This window comes from Triticum aestivum, chromosome 2B (assembly GCF_018294505.1).
Source record: "Triticum aestivum cultivar Chinese Spring chromosome 2B, IWGSC CS RefSeq v2.1, whole genome shotgun sequence".
Lineage (NCBI taxonomy): Eukaryota > Viridiplantae > Streptophyta > Magnoliopsida > Poales > Poaceae > Triticum > Triticum aestivum.
In genome coordinates this window covers 49,665,814-49,678,896 of record NC_057798.1, presented here as the reverse complement: position 1 = coordinate 49,678,896, position 13,083 = coordinate 49,665,814, and positions in this window count along the sequence as shown.

Sequence of the window (13,083 nt, the reverse complement as noted above, 5' to 3'; positions counted from 1 at the left end):
ACAAGCATCACTTTATCCATGTGTTGATCCCTAGAGATTGCAACTCTACCTAGACCCAATACTTTGCTTTTACCAGTGTTAGCAAATGTGATTTGACTTTTGTCGGATGGGCGTAAGGTTGAGTCCATGAGAAGACTTCGATCACCAGTCATATGATTAGTGCATCCGCTGTCAATAATCCATTCTGAAGCTTTTGGTGACATGCCCTACAGTGCAGTTAGGAGGATAGGCTTCACAAGGTATGTTGTGAAGCATAAGCATTTTATGCATACTAGGATTATCACAGCATAGATCAAGATTAGAACACACAGTATGACAGATAAGAGATTCATATGTGGAATACATAGTAAGTCATTTTATCATTCATCCCTTTATGTTTTAGGTCCCCAGCAATAATATCGGACGCTATTGATTGCTGGCTGGAGACCACATTCTGCAAAAGAGAGTTAATTCTTCTTCACCACCCACATTTTCAGGGGTGGCTTAGAAGAAATGAGTCTAAGTGCAGCATCTGAGAATTTCGGCTTTGAAGCCCTAGCAAATAGCCTTGCAGGAAATGAATGATACTCATGTGAATAAGCAGAAAAGTTCTTAGTTCTATGAACATAGCGATTTGAAGACACATGCTCATATTCATGAGTCTGAGTATGATTTCCCTGCAAAACATTGGCGTTAGGGTGACTCAAGTGAGTCCTGTGTTCGTGAGTAGCCGTTGGACCATATGATGCCTTTGGTCTGGGGTTTGTCTTCTTCCCCGGTGGTGTCATGATGACATTCACTGGAAGATTCTCAAGGCAGCTTTTGGGAACCCAGATCTTCTTCATAGGAGGTCCATTCCTGCAGTTAGTACCAATATACCTGGCAAACACTTCACCATTCTCATTTTTGAATAGTTTATAGTTTGCATCAAAGGATTCATCAATGATAATAGGATTAGCACAGGTAAATCCAGATAAAGTGGATGGATCCACTGAAGGTTCCTTTGCAGCAACCCATGTGGTTTTGGGATACTGCTCAGGCTTCCAATAGGAACCATCAGCATTCATTTTCCTCTCGAACCCAACACCCTCTTTCCTAGGGTTTCGGTTCAGAATCTGCTTTTTGAGGACATCGCAGAGTGTCTGATGTCCCTTCAAACTTATGTACATCCCTGTTTCAAGCAATGTCTTCAACCTAGCATTTTCATCAGCAATACTAGTGGTATCCTCCGCAGAGGGGTTAGTAACCACATCAGTAGTTGAAGACAATGAAACTGCAGGAGCAGTGGAACATTCAGCAACAGATGTAGCGTTATCACGCTCAATGCATTTTAAGCATGGTGGTTCAAATTCATCCTGAGCGGGACTGATCTGTTGAGCGCGAAGTGACTCATTCTCTGTTTGAAGGTCTTCATGAGTCGCTTTCGATTTCTCAAGCTCTTGCTTCCTTTGAAGATAATCATAGGAGAGCTTTTCATATGTGGTTGAGAGCGTCTCATGAAGACTTTCAAGTTCTTGGTACTTAGCATGAAGATTTTTATATCTTCTACTAAGGACCGTGAACGTGTCATTTCTGCGTCCAACAGGTCATCGCTTTTGTCTAACAGTTTTTGAGTATGTTCCATAGCCCTTTGTTGTTCAGTAGCAATTTTAGCAAGTGTTTTGTGGCTGGGTTTAGATTCACAATCAAAGTCATCTTCACTTGATGTTTGAAAGTAAGCATCGCGTGATTTTACCTTGGCACCGCGTGCCATGAAGCAGTAGGTGGGAGCAGGATTGTGCATGTCATCAGCTTCAGCGTTGGTGTGGAAGTCATTGCCTTCAGTGTTGAAGATGGACTTAGCAATATAGGCTGTGGCTAGAGCCAGACTCGCAACGCCAGGGTCGGACTCCTCTCCAGATTCCACCTCCGCCTCCTCAGAAGCAGACTCCTCCTCTGAATCCATTTCCTTGCCAACAAAGGCACGAGCCTTGCCTGATGAGCTCTTCTTGTGTGATGAAGACTTGGAAGAACACTTTGAGGATTTCTTCTTCTTCTTGTCATCAGAATCATATTCCTTCCTCTTCTTCTTCTTCTTCTTCTTCTCATTGTCCCACTGTGGACACTCAGATATGTAGTGACCAGGTTTCTTGCACTTGTGGCAGGTTCTCTTCTTGTGGTCATGGGTGGAAGCTTCATCAATCTTGGAGCTGGATCGTGAAGACTTTCTGAAGCCCTTCTTCTTGTTGAACCTCTGAAATTTATTCACAAGCATGGCAAGTTCCTTTCCAATGTCTTCAGGATCATCAGAACCGCAGTCAGATTCTTTTTCAGATGAGGAAATCACTTTTGCCTTCAAGGCACGAGTTCGGCCATAATTGGGACCATAGATATCTCTTGTCTCAGAAAGCTGGAACTCATGTGTGTTGAGCCTCTCAAGTATATCAGACGGATCGAGTGTCTTGAAGTCAGGACGTTCTTGAATCATGAGGGCAAGGGTGTCAAAGGAGCTGTCAAGTGATCTCAGCAGTGTCTTGATGATTTCATGCTTGGTGATCTCAGTGGCGCCAAGAGCTTGAAGCTCATTTGTGATGTCAGTCAGACGATCAAACGTGGGCTGGACATTTTCATTGTCGTTCCTCTTGAAGCGGTTGAAAAGATTGTGAAGAACACTGATCCTCTGGTCTCTCTGTGTAGAGACGCCTTCATTGACCTTGGATAGCTAGTCCCAGACTAGCTTTGACGTTTCCAGAGCACTCACACGACCATACTGTCCTTTTGTCAGATGACCACAGATGATGTTCTTTGCAGTCGAGTCCAGTTGAATGAACTTCTTGACATTAGTAGGGTTGACACCTTCACCAGTTTTGGGAACGCCATTCTTGATGACATACCAGAGGTCGACATCAATGGCTTCAAGATGCATGCGCATCTTATTCTTCCAGTAGGGATATTCAGTTCCATCGAACACGGGGCAGGCAGCGGAGACTTTGATTATCCCTGCAGTCAACATAGCTAAACTCCAGGTGGTTAAACCGAATCACACAGAACAAGGGAGTATCTTGCTCTGATATCAATTGAAAGTGCTAGTATCGACTAGAGGGGGGGTGAATAGGCGATTTTTGTGAAAGTCTTCAAAACTTGGAAGTTTAGAAGACAAACAACAGAAATAACCTAGTTGATATACAGCGGAAGATAAACTACCTTAAGCGAGCCATAGTCAAGTATGCAATGATGTGAAAGTACAGGACTAATAGCAGCTAAGTAGTAAGGATCAGGATGGAAGATAGTATGAAGCCAATCAACAGTAGTAGTCAAACAATGAAGTCAAACAGATAGACATATGGGCAGTGACTTCACGAAGACAAACTTAAGTAAAGGATGGAAAGGGATAGAACTAGTTGCTTGTTGAAGGCACAGGATTTGTTGGACCAGTTCCAGTTGCTGTGACAACTGTACGTCTGGTTAGGGAGGCTGAGATTTAACTCAGAAGACTGTGTCTTCACCTTATTCCCCTTGAGCTAAGGACACTTAGTCCTCGCCCAATCACTCTGGTAAGTCTTAAAGGTAGACTTCCAAACCTTCACAGACTTCGTTCACCCAGCAATCCACAATGACTCTTGGATGCTCAGAACGCGACGCCTAACCGGCTGGAGGATACACAGTCCTCAAGTGTAATAAGTCTTCAGGTCACACAGACAGAAAGACTTCAGTGATGCCTAACACTCTTTGGCTCTGGGTGTTTGGGCTTTGTCCTCGCAAGGATTTTTCTCTCTCTCAGATGCTTCGAGGTGGGTTGCTCTCAAACGACAAAAGCCGTGTACAAACTCTAAGCAGCCACCAATTTATGGTGTAGGGGGTGGGCTATTTATAGCCACTAGGCAACCCGACCTGATTTGTCCAAAATGACCCTGGGTCACTAAGGAACTGACACGTGTTCCAACGGTCAGATTTCAAACACACGCGGCAACTTTACTTGGGCTACAAGCAAGGCTGACTCATCCAGCTCTGGATAAGGTTTTCTCTCATTGTCTTCGCTCGAAGACATAGAATTTGAGTTGAGCATCACTTCAGTCACTCTGACTTAGTTCACTTGGACCCCACTTAACAGTACGGTGGTTCCTATGACTCAACAAAGAAGAAAAGGAAGCAACGAATCCACACAGTCTTCGCGCTCCATAGTCTTCACGCAATGTCTTCTCATGTCATAGTCTTCAATATGAATATCTTCTCATACCACCATTGTCTTCAATGTCTTCATACATTTTTAGGGGTCATCTCCGGTAGGTAAACCGAATCAATGAGGGACACTACCTGCGTTATCCTGCAATTCTCACAAACGCATTAGTCCCTCAACCAACTTTGTCGTCAATACTGCAAAACCAACTAGTGGTGGCACTAGATGCACTTACAATGGGGAGGGCTCCAGAGGATGTTGGGCAGGGTTCTCCTGGCAAGAGTCCTAGGACCGATCCCGTAGCTGCCAGGATGAGGTTCAACTTTAATTTTAGTTTTTTGCTTTGTATATTTTCTTGGAACAGACTCATCCCTTTCCTGCACTTGTTTTTTGTCAAGCGCGGCAATGAGTTTGTTGTTTGACAATTGCCACCTCCCCCCCCATCTCATACGTGCAGCGAGCCGACCGCTGGTGGACGAGCAGTTACAAAGAAACAGGCGCCAACGCCAACCCGTGTTTCTGCTCGGTTGAACAAAGGTGCCCCCATTGCCGGTGACACCCCTTCCACCAGGTCTTCTCCTCGTACGACGACGACCAACACCGGGGATCCTGTCGTGTTGCCAGACCTGAGGAAGCCAGTCAAGAAGTAGGTTTCTCCATGTGCTTTCATTGACATAGTGCTATTTCTTCTTGATTTTCCAATGCAACTGTTCAGCTTGTCACATGGTCTTCTGTCATCATCCCCCACGTGGCAACTGATGTTTTTCCAAATGATTTCTTCCTTCATTTTCAAGTGTATGGCAACTCCTATTGGTTTTTACATGGCAACTGGCATCTAGGCCAAACGGCAACTCTTACTGTACCTAATGGCAACTGCCATATTTATCGTTGGCTTGTGTGCTCACCCAATACCTAGGATTTGAAATTGCATTCATGGAAGATCAGTCATTTTTATCATTCTTCAAGTTGGCTAATATGGCAACCATTGCTGGATTTTGCATGGGAACTGCCAACTGTGTCACACGGCAACTCATGTTCCCCTTACATGGCAACTACCAGCTTTTCCACTTGTTTTGCATTTTTTTTAAGATTTCTACCATGGCAAATATATTTTGTTCATTTTTTAATACCTTTTTCATGTGCTTTCTTTTTTTTGCAGGATGAAGAAGACTACTACACGTGGGGCCAAGCATATCATCAAGGACCCACTCGAACGCCTGCATTCAAAGTTGTCAACAGGGGGAAACTCAGATGTTCATGAGGCGCCAGGCGACAATACGGCTGCTGCACCGTCAACTGCTCCCACTACCTCTGATGCAAGTGGTCGACCATCTCCGCCGGCTGCAGATGTGCAGGCTAGAACAACAGGCATCCGTACATCGGGGAGTGACGAGTCGGTATCTACCAGGACAGCTGAAATATTGCCAACTCTTCTGGCAATGAAGGATGTTGCTGTGAGCCATGCCACCCCATCAGCAAGCGTTGAAGTGGACGCTCCCGAGACCAACCTAAGCAAGGAAGATTCCCGCTCATCTGACACTGATTCCAAGCGCGTGCGTGGTGACACTCTTGTGTCCATGACAGAAGCGACTGAGGTGGCAGTTCACAATGATATGCCATCTACAGGTGAGAGTCTTGGCGCAACAGCTCCAGCTCCTGTCGGTGCAGATACTGCTAAGGCGACCGTTTCGCACGCTGGTCTTCCACCTAGGCACCGTAGCCCCCGCAAGCAATCAACAGCCATACCCAACGCACCGGCTATAGCTAGGAGCAGCAGAGACGAGTCTGGTTATGTCCCTGTGTCCACACTGTTCCCCCCACCTGCCACAAGCAATGCGATGGAGAAACCGGAAGACCGGAGCACAACTGATGCAGGTGTCAAGTCAGGAACGAGTGACGCATGTGAACGTCCGGAGCAGAGTGCGCCTTTACCCGCAGTGGAAATCCCCAGCTTAAATCTGCGCACTTCCAAGCTCCCAGTCAATGTGGGTGTCCCATACAGCCCAAACAAGAAGATTGTCAAGAAAGCTATGGCTGATACCGCTGACAAGACGCCCCGCCCTACAAATAAGCCTGATCATTCTGTAGCGGCCGATTCAGATATGTTTGTTGATCTTTCACCTTTGGATTCTATCCCGCAAGTTGTTCGTGGTCCGGCAAGTAGGCATGAGATGCACCCAATGGCCTTCACCCCACCGAGCTTCAGTCTTGGCATCAGTCAAGATGAACCAGTGGTGCCAGATCCTATGCCAGTTGCATTTGCTTTCCCGGGAGGCATGCCCGCAATGATAGCGCAGCCAATGGTTGAGGGCAGGAAGGCTGTCAGGTTTGCAGAGCCGATAGTACAAGGTACATTTATCATGTGCTTATATCATTTTCTTGTATACATCTTTGTAGTTTGACTTTTGTCGCAATCGTATTTTCTTGGGGGGGTCCTCACTCATGATGGGCAACTGATATGTGATGACATGGCAACTGGATTTGATGCACAATGTCACCTACTTTATTTTTGCTGCCATGCTGCATTTCACATGTTTGGAGAAACCACATGGCAACTGACGTTGATTCAACATGGCAACTGTAGTTGCTGTCACATGGCAAATACAGTGCATTACACATGGCAACTGGAGTTGCTGCACTATGCAACAACATGGCAACTGTAGTTGATGCAACATGGGAACTACAGTCAAACCAGATGGCAACTACAGTGCAACTACATGGCAACTACAGTTGCCACACCATGGCCACTACAGATGCACCACACATGGCAACTCCCCACTTTTTTGTTCATACATCTCACATAATGCACCCTATCTTCTCACAATGCATCTGTTTTTGATTTCTATGCATCCTAATCTACTTTTTTGATCCTTGCAGCCACCCCTGAGGAGATTTCACCGTCAATTGATGAAGCTTACCGCAGGATCGAGGAGGCAGCATTGCATAGGAGGACCTCACGAGGGCAAGGACAATCAAGTTCCAACGTGCCTGCAGATACGGTATCTAAGGATACCATCAGGAGTGCCACCCCTGGTTCTATAAGGCAGTAGAGGGTAGTTCACCCACCTCCCGTTGAAGACTACGAGCCCGAATTCAGGGCCACTAAGGAACAGACCCAACTGTACGATATAGTCAAGCGTTTTGGAAATGCGAGGTCCAGCAGCAAGCACATGAAGGAGCTGAAAGCGTAAATGACCACACCCCCATAATCTCTCATTTTGCTTTGTTCCTTTTTTCACCATTCATCTTCTTATATTTTGTACTTTCTATACATGATCCGCTTACATTTTAATTCTTTCATTTTTTTACTTAGTAGGCATGATTCTTTTATGTTATATCATTTTCATACAGCTCATGTTTGGACAGAACCAAGATCATTCAATGCGAAGCGACGTACGTCGACCTGGGTGATCTTGCCGAGTCCGTGAGGCCAAACGGTAAAATGTCGACGAACGTAGTTGCATGCGGGATTGACTTCATCAACAATCATATGGATGTGTGTGCCGACAAAACAATCATGCACTACAGTGTGACCTGCAAAATATGGGATGGTGACTTCCACCACAGAATCTTGAGGAAGAATTTTGCACAACACAGTGAATTCAAGCTCACAATGAAGAAATATGTGAGTATTCCTTCCCTGTTTGCACTTTTTTTTCACATGGTATGGTTTTTTGCCATCTTCTGCACTCTGTACATGTGGCAGATGTTTCATGTGGCAACAGCTGCCGTGCAAACTGACTTTTTGATTTCTTGCATCTCGTACAAACTGTGTGGCAACTTCATAGAAAAATACACGGCAAAAATTTTTCATACATGCATGGCAACTCTCTTTCAACTACCCCCACCCATAACCAAACAGTCTACATGATTCTACTTTTTTTGTCCCTCTGTGGTTCTTCATGTGAACTCTTCTCCTTATTTCCCTCACTTTTAAATGCAGGTCATGTTTCCCATGTTCCAGGAGCTTGCACCACATGACCAACATGACAAGTGTGGTCACCACTATGCGATCTGTCTTGACCTGAAGAACCAACGCTTTGAGGTGCTTGATTCAATGCGTTCGGCAGCTGATGCAGACCTTACTACGCATGCTGAATTCTTCATCAACAACCTCAAAGAGACATGGAACCGTCACTATGAACACTCAAAGGTCCAGATCAGACATTTCCCGGTTGAGTACGTGGCGACTACGAAGCAAGGGAACATGTAATTTCCTACCCCCATCCTCCATGTGCCATTTACATCAATCCACCCCCTCTTTTTGTTGTTACATCTGAATTGAATTCTATCACTGCTATGTCTGTCCTTTTTTGCGAGTTCACCTGACTCTTTTTATTGTGCAGTATGGACTGTGGTTTTCACACGTTGGAGTACTTTGCAAAGTGGGAAGGTAGACTTGTCCCCGCTGTCACATCTGCAACGGTCGTTGAGCTCCGAAAAATCTGCACGTGGAACTGGTTGACGAATAAAGATTTCAACAAGCGGTCTGGAGCACACGAGTTTGTGGAGGAAGTTGTCAAGAAAGTCATCAAGAGGTACAAGTGATCACGCGGCGATACACACCGGACGCATACCTTACATTTTGTTGCCAAGGAATGTAAGGTACTAGCTCTTTTGTTCTCGTCAAAAACTATGTTCGTGTGCTATGTTATGACTGCAACCCCGCGTAGGCTACTATGTAGTGGTGGTGTGTGAGCGACATTTGAATAGTTTCTATAATATATGTGTGGATGTGAACCTACTTAGGCGTGACAGCAGATATGTTTTTTATGTTTATCATTATTACTATGGTTTCATCATTTTGTATCACCCGTTTGCTGTTTCAAATGTGTCACGATGTTTTAAAACATGGCAAATGTAGTTCATCAGACATGGTTAGCGAAAGTCATCGTCGTTGTTCATTTGGACGTTTTGCTTCGTCTTCATCACTAACTTCACCGGCTAGCATGGTAGGTTGATCATGTAGCCACAACCTTCGTTGCGGTTTATGCACGTTACGCTTTTTCCAACTTGTTTCCCATATATTGCACACAACACAATATGTGTCACTAAACCGCGTCAATTTTTGTCATGTAAATATATGCAATGCAGAGTCATTACAAATACCATGGCATATTTTCAGTACATCTAACATGGCAGATCCAGTACAAACAACACGGCAGATCCAGCATAATAAACATGGCAGATCCAGCATAACTAACATGGCAAATCCAGTACAACTAACATGGCAGATCCAGTGCAACTAGCATTGCATATTTTTCAGTATAAAATAGTATGGCATATTTTTAGTACAAAATAGCATGGCATAGTTTTAGTATAAAATAGCATGGCAAATTAACTACACATAATATGGCAGATTAAGTACCCATAACATGGCAGATTAAGTACCAACAACATGGCAACTACATTTACCCATTCAATGCATTCTCCTTTAACTTCTGAAGCCCCTCTAGAGTCATTATCCCAAATCAAAAAAAGTTCACAACATATAGGGTACAAAAAACAAAATGTTCACAAGGACGATGTCACAGTGCCCCAACTTTTGCTTATGGATTGCCCATCCCTTTCTTCGTTTTCTTGTGTTTTGCTTGAATCTCCAATCCCGACTTGTACCTTATCTCTCTTGGACAACCCTTTGTGATGGAACGGGGTGGGTTCTTGACCTGAGTTTGTGTGCTTGCCGTTCCAGATCCTATCTCAGAGTTTTCAGATGATGGCCCCGTGGATGAAGGCACACTTGATGTGCGGGGGAACCGGTGTAAGGCTTCCTCAGCTTTCCTCTTCTTGATCTCATCAAGCTCTCTTTTTAGGGCCTTCCTGTGTTTTTCTGTGACTCTCGCTGTCTCATCACTCTTGCACGCTTCATCAATTAGCTCAACATAGTTCTTTGTCAGCACAACGTGCCTCACAGCTTCCATGGTTGCCTCAGGCCTCTCGTCATGCACAGCTAGAACTGTGTTTGTTGTCTGCGGAGCAAACGCGTCGTCAACGTCCCAAGTCCATCGCCGCCTTATGAAATGGCGGGGCATGCATGTCACAGCATTCATGTCCATTACTTTCAGTATGTGACAGCACACAATGCCGTCCCGTTCAAACTTGCAGCATTGGCAGTAGTATTCGCCTTGTTCGATCGAGGCTTTCATGAAGTAGTTCCTTCCTTTGTCCGGGTCTTTAGGTTCTGAATCCGACATGCCCAAAATAGAACACACCTTGAACGTATGTTCATCTACCTGGAAAGCCGTGAACATGCTGGCACGCTTTATTTCTTCCTGGAATCTGCAAGTTTTGTGTGTTTTCTGTTAAACTATCATGTGATCTTTTTTTGTAGCACCTTATGTTGTCATGGAAATAGAAATAGATTTTTGTTTGAACATTGCAAACATAGTATATTGAACATGGCAAACATAGTACACTGAACATGGCAACTGCAGTAAACTATGCAAGGCAATTGTATTGCATTTTTGACTGACCATTGTCATTTCCACACCAACACTCCTCACTGGAAGCCCTTTACATAAAACATGGCAACTGAATTTTTATTGAACATGGCATCTACAGTTGAGTAAACATGGCAACTGCATTTTTCAACAAACATGGAAGTTTTGCATTTTTAGTAAACATGGCAACTACATTTCATCAAATGTGTCTATAATATAACGTTTTTCAGTTGTCATTACCATTTGCATACCAACATGCCCCAGTGGTAATACAGTGCATTAAACATGGCAACTGCACTTCATTGAACATGACAAACAAATTTTTCATTAAACATGGCAACTGTAGTTGAGTAAGCATGGCAAACAATATTTCATTACACATGGCAACTGCGTATCATGGCAACTGCATTGCACCCTATAAGGCACCTACTGCCTTAGTGCTTTTTGTGCAAATAAGACTGTAACGCAACTGACTTACTTGTTAAAGATCTTGTTTGTGTATATCTTGCTCAATTCCCTCTCAATCGGTAAATACGTTAGCAATTTCGGCGGCTTTAGCGCGGTGGTAGCTTCTTGCTGCAGCTCAGATCCCAGAATTTTTTGTTGCGAAGTTGTGTACTGCTTGGCAAACTGTAGCAATGAGTTGCCAGGGCTCACCTACCGCTTCAAAACAGCATTGAACCCCTCGCTGCGCTGCGTAGTCTGCAGAAAGGGAAAGAAGCACTGCATGAAGTAGGCTGGCACCCAGTACATTCGCTTCTCCCACAGGTTAGCAAGCGTCTCATTGTCTTGGACTTGATATGTTTCAATCATGGCCATCCATCTCCTTTCAAACTCCTCCACCATCAAGCTGTGGTCCACGCACAGCTCGAACGCCTTGTGGAGCTCTGGACGGTCAGCAAAGAACGGTCCTAGTGTCTCTTCAGCCTTCTTTATAATGTGCCACCTGCAGTGCCTGTGCACTGCCAACGGAAATACCTCCTCTATGCCTGCACGCATACTGAAATCCTGGTCTATTATTATGTTCATCGGAGCAAGTCCATCCATGCACTCCAAGAAGGTTTTGAACAGCCAAACGTACCCATCTGTGTCTTCGTTCCGAACGAGCCTGCAACCGAACTGCAACGACTGATTGTGGTTATTTATTCCTATGAACGGAGCACATGGCATCTTGTACATATTAGTCAGATATGTCACATTGAATGAAATGCAATCTCGGAAATGTTTGTAGGCTCTCCTTGCAGCACAATCCACCCAATACATGTTCCTGACACGGTCCTCATCGTCCAATCTTATCCTGTAGAAGAAATCTGGATCTTTCTTCGCTTTCTCATCGAAGTAGGCCATTGTGGCCTCTATGTCAGCAAGCTTGCTCTCTCTACGGTACTTGGCCTGTAGGTTTGTGACATCAGCTGGTATGTACGGCATGCTACTCAGTTTTCCCTTTTTGTTGTGGATGAGTGATAGTATCTGGATCATTCTTGATGGACCGACGTTACAATCATGCAGCAGCTTTACGAATTGCCTTTCGACTGGGGTGAACCCTCTGTGGGCGGTCAGAAATTTGACCAGATCGAACTTCTTTATGAGTTTGTGGTTGTGCTCGTCAAAATACTCAGTGACCACATACTGTGTTCCATCTATGTTTAGCTTACACCGGACACGGCAACCCGTCTTGAGAATGACCCCTCTCTTTCGTTCCGGAACGACAGGCGCAACACCTTTCCCTTTCTTGTTCCTTCGTGCCTTGTGGCACCTCATCTCACCTCTGCTGTACTCATTAGTTTTCTTAATTTTTCTATGGTATTCGGAGTTGACGGCAAACCCATGGAACTTTGCATATGTCTGATAGAATTCCTTTGCTTCTTCAAACGATTCAAATCTTTGCCCAACGTACGCTGGCTAAGGTACCATGATATATGGTTGCCCATCATCTTCATCCCCTTGTGCCTCGTCGTCAGTTTCATCATTCACTTCAGTATCGGCAGCAGTTTCATCGATTTGAGTGTTGCCAGTGCTTGCGTTCAAAGGGGTGGCTGTGGGAATTGCTGGAATGATTGCCATTTCTGACACTGACTCGGCATTATTTGCGGCATGATTGTCTGCTGGCTGGGGGAACGCGTCTTCTGTGCGCTCAGAGCTTCCCGCAGTAGATGTGCCCGCGCCGCTGTTCACTGTAGTTGTAGGCCCTGTAATGGAAAAAACAGGTACGGGAGTAAGATTTTTTGTTTGAATAACATGTTTATCGCAACGGATGACATTAACGTCGAGTGATTTGGCATTACATCATTCGAACAGCAAGATGTCAGTTTGCGCGTGGACATGTGTGGCAAATGTAGCTGTCCATTCATGGCAGCTACAGTTCAACAAACATGGCAACCAATGTTTGCCAATGCACGACAACAAGCTCCTTTTTTAGTAGGAAAACTTGGGTTCTATATGCATGGCAGCTGCAGTCCTACATTCATGGCAAACACTGCAACCAACAAATGGCAACCACTGTGTTCT